The following is an 8,405-nucleotide window of genomic DNA, read 5'->3' as shown; positions in this document are numbered from 1 at the left end:
TAATTAAAATATGATTTATTTGTGACAACATAAAACTGTGGCATAATAAAATACTTGAAAGGAAAAAATAAAGTACGGAGTATATGATTAATAAAGATTATATTTGGCTCTGATTAAGAGTTTTATTGTGACTTTCTTATTTTATTCGGATTTTTCATGAAATGACCCCGAGGTTTGCGTTAATGCACCAAATACCCCTAATGTTTCCAGAATGCACCAAATACCCCCGAGGTTTAAAACAATAACACCAAATGCCCTTAATGAGCATTTTCCGTCTATTCCGTTAACTTTCCGTTAAAATTAAGTTAATTTTTTTTTCTTTTTTTTCCCTTTATCTTTCTGTATCTTTCTCTTTCCCTTTTCAATCTCCATTGTTAACCCATTATTTCACCTTCACATTCCTTGGGCTTTTTGAAAATCCCCAACCCCATTGCTTCCCCTTTCAAAGATTCAGATCAACTCAACCTAAAACAATCACATTTGATTTTCGCACCTCCTCAAAATTCACAAACCTTAACAAAAATATTATCCCCAAATCAACAATATTGGGGGATTCCAATCTATATTCCCCAGACCTACAACCACCCTCTTCTTCTTCTTTTCTTTCTTTAACCCAAAAAATTCATTGAATAAATCAGATATGGTGGGTCTTCTCAATCGAAGATTGAGGGTGAAGAAGCTCCACCACCGCAATTGAGGCAATTACATCGCAGGGTCCACCACCACCGTCGCAGCCTCCTCTACCACCACCGTCGCAAGCTTCTGTATGCGTTTGTCTTAGCCTGCGTTTTTCGCATCTCCTCAAAATTCAGATCTATGAAAGAAATCCCAAACAAAACTTTTGGGGTTTTTTTTAAATTGAGGCAATTAATTTTTTGGGTTTAACTAATATAATTAAGTATACACTGGATTAAATTAATATGATGGTGAGGAAGATGAGAGATGCGTTTTAATGGTGAAGAAGAAGAAGAAGAGAAGAAGAAACGCAGTAGAAGGAAGAAGAAGAAATGCAATAGAAGGAAGTTCAAGAATGTTTATTTTTTTTTATTTTTTTTGTAAAATTTGGGTTTAATTAGAGAAGATCCCAAAAAAGAGTTTTGGGTTTCTTTTTTGGGTTTGTTTTAAAAATAATAGTAGTTAATTATTTTTTTGGGGGGTTTAATTAATATAATTAAGTTTTAATATTAGGATTAGGAGAGAAAATGGTTGAGTAAGGGCAAAAAAGTAAATTCACGCTAACAGAGAGTTAACGGAATGGACGGAAAATGCTCATTAAGGGCATTTGGTGTTATTGTTTTAAACCTCGGGGGTATTTGGTGCATTCTAGAAACATTAGGGGTATTTGGTGCATTAACGCAAACCTCGGGGTCATTTCATGAAAAATCCGTATTTTATTTTTGATTTTTTGTCTGTTGTGATTAAATCTGATTTACTAACTAATTTTCTTTAATATCTTTTTATTTTAGTTTACAATTAATGTTAATATAAGGTAAATTTGTCAAAAAGTACCTTATAAAATATGATTTTTGCGAAAAACTACCTTATAAAAAAAATGTTGTAATAAACTACCTTATAAAAATTTTATGTTGTAAGATACTACCTTTGGCCATATTATGAGCATTAATTCAAAATTACGACGTTGACTTTACTAGGTGCATATTACGCGACATCTAACGGGAAAGACGTAATTAAATGGCACGTGACATATATATGGTAAAGTCAATCCCGAAATTTCAATCAAACGTTCGTAATTTGGGAAAAGGTAGTATCTTACAACATAAATTTTTTATAAGGTAGTTTATTACAACATTTTTTTTATAAGGTAGTTTTTCGCAAAAATCATATTTTATAAGGTAGTTTTTGACAAATTTGCCTTAATATAATTGGTAAGTATTGTTAAATTTTGATTAACTAATTTCCATTTATTTCTTTTAAGAGACTTCATAAATCAATCCATGATTTGCATTAATCTTTCTTAATTTGTGATTCGAATTAAATAATCAATTTTTAAATTAATTAAATTTAATGTCATAAAATAATCATCTTTTTTAATTAACTCATTTTAATGAGGAAATTATGGAGGATATTTTAGACTATTTTATAGGGATACCAAAAGTCCATTTACAAAAATGACTTCAGGACTCCCCTTATAAAATAGAGATACTTATATCATAAATAGGTCCCCAATATAATTCACATGTAAAATATTGTACATTTTTATTTTTCAGTGCTCGTAGTATGCTCTGTTTTCCAAATGTAACTTAAGTTTCTATTTGGTCGTTTGTATTTTTAATTAAGCACAATTCAGAAATTAAGGTCCTTTAATTTGATACTTTTATTTTTATTGGTCGCAAAAAATATGCAAAAATTTATGTGTTTACTATGGAATATTATGATTGAAAGAATGTGTAGTACGTATTACCCAATTTACTTATTATTCTCATAACGAATTTGTTGATTCTTCATGATTTTCAATATGTATTACAATGTACTATCCAATTTATTACACTTATTATTTCCATGACTAACTTGCTTGATTTAATAATCAGTTTTCTTAATTAATTAAATTAAATTACTTCCTCCGGTCCACAAATATCTCATCATTTTGTTTTTTGCTCTATTCACACGACAACTTTGACCATCTTTTGTGATTCATACGTTAGAAAATTGTAGCCATCTGAGGTTATATTAGATCCGTACCACTATATATTTTCTAAATAACATTTTTTTATAATGTTTACTTATACACAATTTAAGAGATTAAGAAACACAGTAATGTGTTAGAGGAGTAAAGTCAACCATGATGTGATATTTAAGGAACGGAAAAAGTATTAAGTTAGAGAGGGTATAATAGACTATTCTATAGGGGGACACCAAAAATTCAATTACTAAATTAACCTCACGAGCTCCCTTATATAATAGAGATATAAAAACTATATTTAATCACGTGTGATGTACAATTTTTTTATATAATTTGTTAATCGTTAAAATTATAGTCAGTTATTATTATGATCAAGAATTTCGCTAATTAATCATTTAATTTATTTTACTTTTAATTGTGAGATCCAACTTTAACTTTTATTTTTTAAACTCTTATTAGTTATTACTATGGATAAATAACAAACGAAAACAACTACTCATTTCGTTCCTAATGTTACGATTTAGAATTTTGACAATATTCACAATTAAAGAGAATCTTATAAATTATTTTCAATACATAAGAAAAAACAAATTCATGTGGGTTCTTGTTTGATTCGTTTCGATAAGTACATTAAGAATATCAAAATTTTACTTCATATAATTTTATCTAATGTATAATTAGAGATAAAAATAATACAAAATGCGCATTGACAAACGTAAAAATTAAAAACTGAAACATCATTTATTTTTTGGAACGGAGGGAGTACGTAATACATAGTAAGTGTTTTGATTATTTGTTAAAAATAAACTTAAAGAATTACCTAGATCATTTTTCTAATTAAACCCGCACAAATCATTAAAAATGTGTTCTGTGGTATTATTTTAAGAGGGTGAGGGATTAGACGAAAATCTCATAATGACTACAAGCAAACCAACAAAATATAATTATATAACCAAATGTAGAAAAACAAAACCTTTATATAGAAATCTGAAAAAGAAATCAAAGATTAAAATTTGATCATCATATAGAACTCTATAGTTTGATCATGTTGATTGATTTTATCCAAATCATGTTATGGGAGTATTCATTTACCTTTTCATTAGATGTCTAACTTTTTTGAATTTATCAATTTTTATTTTGGAAAATTTGATTCTAAAAATACAACTTTTGGTCAATTTTCTTAAAACGGGTTGAGCTTTAAATTATCTAAGAACTAGTTTAGTACCCGTACAACGCACGATTATTACTACTCCGTAAATATTTTTATGTAAATTTTTTTAATAATTTAATAATTATTTACCGAAAAGTTAATAAAATATATTTCGTAAATGAGTTCATCAACACCAATTGATTTAATTTTCCCTAAATAAATAATTAAAAGAAATTAAGTTTTTTTCCAGACATTTTAACACACAAATAAGTTTATTTCAGTCAAAATAAGTTTATTTCAAATAAAATAATTTGAGATTATATAAGTTCAGACAAAATAAGTCGAATAAAACAGATCCTTAAGTTTAACTAAATTTATCTAAACTTATATTCCTTGAAATAAATGTACTCATATTTACTTTCAATATAAGGTAACAATTTGCTAATATTTGTTTCTTTCGGTTCTTTATAAAAAGTTTCTCATATTTACTCTTGTTTCGGTCTAAATACAGGGGATCCTTGACTAATGAGTCGTACGGTAAAGACGACGAGAGGTCTTCAAGAGTATTCTTCCTAGACCGGAGTTAGACGGAGGTTATGGGCTTAAGTTACAGAATTAGGTTTAAGGTTTATTGATTGCGTGCTTTCTGATGTGCATCCGGGCCGTATATATAGGAATATAGGATAGAAACCCTAATCTGGTTCCTTGGTCAACACGAACTCTTTGCCTAGCCGACTTCTGTTAGGTTTGAGAGCCCATCCATTAGGCGGAGTATGATTGGACGATCTTAATGACTACGGGCCGGCCGACCCTTGTGGGCCGTCCCCCGTGGGTCATCCCTAATATTTGTATTTTACCCATGTTAATGTCCGTCTAAACCTATTGCGTATGGCCCATGTGTCGACGTGTCGTGAGCCGTTTGTATTCCCAAACAACTTGCCCCCCAGTCCCATATAATTTTGTAAGTTACAAAATTTATGGGCTAAGTGCAATAATAAGATATTCTTTCTTTATCACCGTTTCCGTATTCGTATGTAACATAGCTTTCGTACTTTCCAATAGTACAAATATTTGACAAAAATATCCACGTATAAGAAGTATGCACAACAATATTGTGTATTTTGACAGACTTTCCTTGTTTGGCTTTGTGGACAAGTCAAATAACATTAATTGCATTTAATTTCCCAACTCCAGCATGTTTCTAAAAAGTAGGAGAAGATTTGACCATTCATTTTTCCTTTATTCTTTCGTCTTTTCTTCTTTCTTTCTAAATACTCATGGGGCGGCTCTCCCGGTGGTCGGCCGGCTGGCTGGGCGTGGTGGTCAGTCGGATGGCTGGGCATGTCCGAAGGCCGACTGACTGGGCTTGATGGTCGGTCGGCTGGATGGTTGGATGTCGTGGCTGGCCGGTTTCCTGCCTCCGCCAGCCCGTGTGGCTTTACCGATGGTGGTCGGCTGGTCCTAGTCGGCTGGTGGTGGCCGATCGGCCGTCGTCGTCGGTGGTGGTGGTCGACCCTATTTTTGTTCGGGCAACCGTCTAGTGATTGTACCGGTGGTGGTCGGCTGGTCCTAGCCGGCTGGTGGTGGTCGGCCGGCCGCCGCCGTCGGTGATGGTGGTCGACCCTTTTTTTTTCGGCCGGCCGGCCAGTGGCTGTAATGGTGGTGGCCGGTCGGCCGCTGCCGTCTGTGGTGGTGGTCGACTTTTTTTTTGGGCGGCCATCTAGTATCATACCGGTGGTCGTCGACCCTTTTTTTTTCCGGCTGGTGGCCGGTCGGCCGCTGCCGTCCGTGGTGGTGGTCGACTTTCTCTTTCTTTTTTTTTCTTTTTTTTTTTCGGCCAGCCGGTTAGTGGCTGTATCGGTCGGTGGTGGCCGATTTGTTTTTTTTCCGCATGTACAGTCATCATCCAAATGTAGGTGTCGTACTTTGTAATTCCCTTTTTCGACCGTCCTACGTCAATTTCCGACGGTATTCTGAAGTTTTTCGTTGGTCTTCCCGCCGTTTTCAAGCGACTTTCTGGGTGCCATCCGACGAGTTCCGACCGGTTATATTCCGGCAATCATCTATGTGATTCCGGCAAGCTCGAGCTAACTTTTCGAGGTATCCATGTGAGGGGTGGCCATCCACCGCGTTTGTTTACCCCATAGTCGCTAGAGAATTGTATGGTTTCCCTTTCGGTTGTTTTTGTGCTAGTTGGTTGGCTGTATTTGCAGCGAATGTAGAGTGCGGCCGCCAGATCGTAGTTTTATTTTTCTTGTTATAGGCTCATGAAACTGTGTGAAGCCCTTTTAATTTGTATTGACTTCTACCTTTTGGAATTCTATGTCAGTTCGTATTTCTTTCGGGCACCTACATTACGAATTTCCAAAGGGGATGGTTGGGTGCACTCTAGGTTTGTGTTTGGCCCTTGGGGCCGCTTGACTTAGGGTGCTACCTCTAGTCATTTTGAGCCTTGTATTGGCTTTTTGCTTCTTTTCCCTAACCTATCTAACTTTTCGCCTTAGCGAATAAATCTTCCGGGCAGGCCGGGTTAGGATAGCTTTCATGCTTTCGTGATTTGAGCGAGCATGGAATATGCGCAACATGTGTTGGTTGGGTGCACTCTAGGTTTGCGTTTGGCCTTTTTTGGTCGCTTGCCTTAGGGTGCTACCTCTAGTCATGTTGAGCCTTGTATTGGCTTTTTGCTTCTTTTCCCTGACCTATCTGACTTTTCGCTTTAGCAAATAAATCTTCGGGGTAGGCCGGGTTAGGATAGCTTTCATGCTTTCGCTATTCGAGCGAGCATGGGATATACGCAACATTTGTGCCTACTCCCCCTTTGACCTTCTCGGGTGCTACCCTTTGTGGGTATGTTTTAGCTCGATCTTGCCTTTAAGATTTTCGAGTGGCATCATATGTCGTATTTGTTTTATCATGGGATGACACACAGTGGTTTAAATGCGTAATTGGAAGAATGTGAAACAAGAGATTTGTAAGTATATTAAAAACTTCTTACTACATGGAGGATAGAAGGTGAAAACCGTGTTGAAACTGGAAAGAACCTCTTCAAGTGAAGATAAAAGTCACACACAAAATTGTTTTTGCTTCCCCTTAAGCCTCATTATGTACGGCCAAGGGGTCTTATTCAAAAATAAATATAAGATTGTAAATGATAGATTGAGTTGGATCTTAGATGAAGTACTTCTTAAGGACATATGTGTTCCAATGACTTGTCACCTTTGATCCATCTAACCTTTGTAGTTTGCATGTCCTCAGCTGCAGCTCCTCGTAGATCAAGTACGGTCCCCCCAATTTGCAGAGAGCTTTGCCTTCCTGACTGCAGCTGCTTTCCTTAGCACTAGGTTTCCAACCTTCAGGTGTCTTCGGAGTTCGGAGGTTCCTCCTTGTTATCTTTTGCCTTTCCCTTTGATTTCGGTTTTGAGGCATGTATTGCTTGAAGTAGCCTCGCCGAATCAGGTATTCCACATTGTTTTTGAGATCTCGACACTCGTCTGTCATGTGACAGTAGTCATCATGAAAATCGCACCATTTAGACCGATCCCGATTCTTGAAGTGCATCTTCCCAAGGCGTTCCCATTTGTCATCAGTTTTGTTCATGGCAAATATATGTGAGCGAGGGACGAGCAAAGGTGTGTAACTGTCACACTTGTCTTTCTTTTTATCTTTCGTTCGTCGTTCCCATAGTCTTCTCGGTTGTCCTTTCTTCTTTGACTACCCTTCTCCCTTTTTTCGTCCTTCCTGGAGTCTTCCATCTGTGGATGGACGTAATCATCATGGTTGGATACAACCAGTGTCCTATTAAATTCCTCAATCCTGATGTATTCGTCCGCCTTTTCAAGAGCAGCTTCTAGGTTGGAGACATTCTTCTTTGCTAGGTAATATCTATATATGCTTTTACGTAAGCCATGAGTAAGAGCCAGTATGGCGACGTCCGGCTTAATATCGGGTATCATCACAGCTTCTCGGCTGAATCGCCCAAGATAGTCTCTTAGGCTTTCGTCCCCTCGCTGCTTCACGCTCCATAGTTCGGCTGATGTTTTCTCCCTACGTTGTTGCTGACGAAGTGCTCACAGAATTGCTTCGACAACTGTCTGAAATTACGGATGGACCCGTCCTTTAAGTTTTTGAACCAGGTTTGGGCCAAACCTCTTAGCGTAGCCGGGAAGCACTTGCACCATACTGCCGAGGATGCGGTGTAAGGTACATATGTCCCTCGTACGCAGCTATGTGATCGTCAGGATCTGTGGAGCTGTCATACTTGATGTGGCTAGGGAGTTTCATCCTTGGGAGAGATTCCTCAAGGATTATTTCTGTGCAAAACAGTTCTGAACTGCACAGATCATTTCTGATCTGTGCAGTTCAGTTATGTTCTGCAAGATCCTGTTCTGTGCAGATTAGTTCTGTTACGTTGATTGTTGTTGATATTTTTTTTTCTAACGACATAATTTTATTGTTTGTATGTAGGAGTCACTGGATTCTTGTAGTTATTTGCTTGGCTAAATCTCAGGTCTACATATTTGATTCTATGCAGAAGAGGAGAAATAAGTTGATGATTAAGAACCAATTGAACAGTTTAGTTAATCTACGACGCAAATGACCTTTTTTTAACATAAT

The sequence above is a fragment of the Spinacia oleracea genome, chromosome 3 (assembly GCF_020520425.1).
Source record: "Spinacia oleracea cultivar Varoflay chromosome 3, BTI_SOV_V1, whole genome shotgun sequence".
In the NCBI taxonomy this organism is placed as follows: domain Eukaryota; kingdom Viridiplantae; phylum Streptophyta; class Magnoliopsida; order Caryophyllales; family Amaranthaceae; genus Spinacia; species Spinacia oleracea.
Note: the sequence above shows the minus strand (reverse complement) of the source record.